The sequence below is a fragment of the Suricata suricatta genome, chromosome 3 (assembly GCF_006229205.1).
Source record: "Suricata suricatta isolate VVHF042 chromosome 3, meerkat_22Aug2017_6uvM2_HiC, whole genome shotgun sequence".
Taxonomy (NCBI): Eukaryota; Metazoa; Chordata; class Mammalia; order Carnivora; family Herpestidae; genus Suricata; species Suricata suricatta.
In genome coordinates, this window is record NC_043702.1 from 15,108,634 (window position 1) to 15,112,649 (window position 4,016).

Consider the following 4,016-nt stretch of genomic DNA (forward strand, 5'->3'; position numbering starts at 1 on the left):
GCACAAGATGTTTTCTCTGTGCAACTCAGCCCCTGCGCCTGTGTTTGTGTAGAGACACATGGACACAAAAGCACATGGGACCAAATTATCTCCTGTTTCCACATGTACAACTACTAATGATTTCAATGGGAGTGGCCCGTAATAACCAAGGGTAGGATTTGGTTCATGCGATTTAAATTGAACCAAAGCCCAATTTGTAATACTTTAGTTGAAAACCAGCAGTGATTATAAGACTAGCATGTGATTAAAGCTTCACCTTCAAAATCTGCTGGCCAGAAATAAAAAAAAAAGTTTAAAAAACCATTATGTCTTTTTTTTTCCCCAACTTGTAGTAAAGGATGAATTGTTAAAACTTCCAGCCTAAGAAAAGAATGAACATATTGGGGGAAATCGGATATTCAGGGTGGCTGTTTTTCATTACTCTGCAGCTAATGAAAAAAGTGAGACTTCAAATAGGATTGTGCTTTCATTGTTTCTGTTTCCCAAAAAGGACCTTCACCGCGATTTTTGAGACAATATCTATAATTCTTTTTCAGAATTCAGTCTAATCCTGGAGAACATTTTATGAATTTTCAAATTGTTCAGTTTTGAGGATTATGCTTTTTCATTCCTTATTATTGTGCTACAAATGACCCAGAAGCTAGTGGCTTAGAACAGCCATTGATGTTGCTTGAGTTTGTGGGGCAAGAAAGTCATGGAATGCTCACTTGGCCACTTGTTTCCACTCCACCAGCCATTAGCTGGGGATGTGGGGCTGCAGGGTCCGCTTCCAAGATGGCTTCTTCACTCCCTTTGATACCCCTCTCTCCCCCATGGCCTCTGCACATGGCTTGGGAGTCTCAGGGAACTCTTGTTTCTCACTAGCTGTTTTCCAAAAGACATGCTAGTAAATGCTTCGCCTGAAACTGGGACATCACTTCCATCATATTTATTGGACAAAGCAGTCACAGAACCCATCGAAGCTCACAAGGAGGGACACCAGGTTCTGCCTACTGATGGGGGAAATGACAAGGCCCCAGTATAAATGCATGTGGGTGATGGGAGATATCATTGTGCCCATCTTTGATACACATTCTCAATACCCAAATTGGCCTAATATATCCTTATTTGACAGCCATTACAAACTTTTGTACCCAGTTTGTGATTCCATGGTCTGTGGTGACAGAAACCAAAGAGCTCATCATTTTCTATTGTTAAACATGCTGAAACCAATCATTCTTTATACAAAGGAAAAGGTGTAGCTATACTTAGGTGTTCACTTAAAATTACTAGACTATAAAAGTACAGATTACTTCTTTTGTATGTTAGCTGGAAATGTGGACAGAAATAAATAGGCTGACTTCAGATTCATGAAAGTTGTTCTGCCCAGTTGCCCTATTTTACAGATAAGACCTTCTGATGAGATTGTCTAGGCACACACAGCTAGTTTATCTTAGTTTGGGTCTCCCCTAAGGCAGACTCCAAGACAGGGACTTGATTATAAGTTGATTTGGGAAGAGATTCTGTACAGACAACAGATGTGAACAAATGAGGGAAAGTCGACTGGGAAAGGGGAAATCCAATAAAGGCAAGTCAATTAGTGGGTTACTCAGGTGGGCAACTGAGGCCCTATCACACTGGGGACCCCCTCAAAAAAAAAAAAGACCACATGGAACACACCTCAGTCATGTGCTGCCAGAGGATGGAGAACCTGATTCATTTAACCACTTGCCTTGGTGGATGCTTGCCTCTGGCTGGGACTTCAACTCCTGCTTATAGTTGAGCAAGTTTTTATGACACCAGAGAAATATTTCAGAAGGAGAAGAGGGATCCTGGCACTTATGTGGAGAACTTGATTGTACTGGAAACTCCACCATACCAGCTGGTGAAGGCAGGGGTGTCAAGGGGGTGTAGGAAAGGGCATTAATGGCATCTGCTACATGGACCAATCGGTAGAAGTGGATTTTGAAGTGTTCTGATCACTATCATTCTGGGGGCACTGACTATATTCCAGGTGCTTTATATGTATTATTTAATTGAATCATCATAACCATCCTATGGAAGAAATATTATATTACCCCTTTTTGATAGATATGGAAACTAGGATTCACAGATGTTTACTAAGTCTCCAATGGCTTTGGAGAACTACTGATCTGCTTTCTGTCTTTATGATTTTGCTTTGCTAGAAATTTCATACAAATGTAATCTTTCTACATGTAGTATTTTATGTCTGGTTTCTTTCACTGGGCATACTGTTTTCAGGTTCATTCATGCTGTTTCATGTATCAGTAGTTTGTTCCTTTTTGTTTTAGGGGTAAACCACGTTTATTTATCCATTGACCCATTGATGGTCATTTAGATTGTTTTTAGAGTTTATTTGACTATTATAAATAATGCTGTATGGAAATTTGAGTGAAAGTTTTTACTTTTCACTTCTCTTGAGTAAATACCTATTAGTAGAATTGTTGGACATACGGTAAGTATATGTTTAACTTTTTTAGAACGTGATTGTTTTCCAAAATAGCTGTATCATTTTATATTCACATGAACAATCTGAGGGTTGGAGTTTCTTTGTATCTTTACCAACACTTGGTATTGTTAGTCTTTTTGATTATAGGTATTTGAATGGGTGTGTAGTGGTGTTTCTTTGTTGTGTTAATTTTAATTTCCCTAATGACTAGTGATGTTGAGCATCTTTTCATATACTTGTTAGTTATTTGTATATCTTCTTTGGTGAAATGTCTATTCAAACCCAATTTTTACTTGGTTGTGTGACTTCTTATTAAAGTTTCAGTGACTGTAGTATTTCTAAAGGTTATAATCTTTCTAAATATTGTCCCTTGAGTGTTAGTATCATGATCAGATAATGTTAATACCTTAAGTGACCTTGGAGATCATTTTTAGTATTTCCTAAAGTGGTGTTCCAGGGAAGACGTTTCTAGGAGCTATTAAAAAGGTTCTTTGGTTAAAAAAAGTTGGAGAGCTGTGCTTATACTATACCTTACCTTGGAGGGTCATAATATATGTCACTGTATTAAAGGCTCTGAGAAGTTCTGCAATAAAAATGTATTAGCTCTTCAACCCCAAATCTTTTACACTTATATGAACACAGATCACATCAATAGTTAATTATGAACATTTATTTGTCGAGTTTTTCTGAGCTGTGTTCTATAGATCTAGTTAATAGATGAACAATGAGAGAGGAGGTCCAGAGAGTTTAAATGATTTGCTCAAGTTAGTGGCAAAGTTGGGGGGGAGGAACATAGTTTTCTTGATACCCATCTTGGACCCGTTTCTGCAGTGCCGCCTTGGGTTGCCACTAGCTACTGTCAAAAATAAAAGAAAAATCAACAAGTGAGGCTGAAATGTATATAATCAATTCCAGCCAATGAGTTTGCATAGGGTGCCTGAAACTCCTTTAATAGAACTGGTTCTGACACAGTAAAAAATTGGGCCTACCTCTGCTTCCTCTTTTTCTTGCAGGGTTCTTTGATATATTATTTCAATAATTACTTATTTTTATTGGGTATGTAATAAGCAATGCCTTAGGGACTAGGGTTACAAGAGTGAAGGAAGCATAGTCCCTGTGTTCATGTGGTCAGTTTGAGGATAAAGGTATTCAATAAATAAATGGATAGATAATGTCAGGCCAGGTAGTGTTACGTGCTACATAGAAAAATAAATCAGGGTAGGGGAAAGCAATAATACAGAGAGAGTGACTTTAGTAGAGTCTTGGATGAAAGGAGGGAGATAGTTAGGTGGCTATCTTTGGGAAAGAAATTTAAAGTACTCTAATGGGAAATGCAAAATCCAAGCCTGGAGTGGGGTTGGTGTGTTTGCATAGGGCTAAGTGGAGTGACAGGAAGAAGGGAGGAAATGAGTGAGTTTGGGTGGATCTAGAACCACAGTGAGGGATTCAAAGAATTGTAGGATACAACCAGTGACCCCCTGGAGTTTATAATTACAATAGTTTAAAAACTTGAAAACAAACTCTAGAATTGAATTCAATTCAGAAATGTCTTTTTTTACATGAGGTT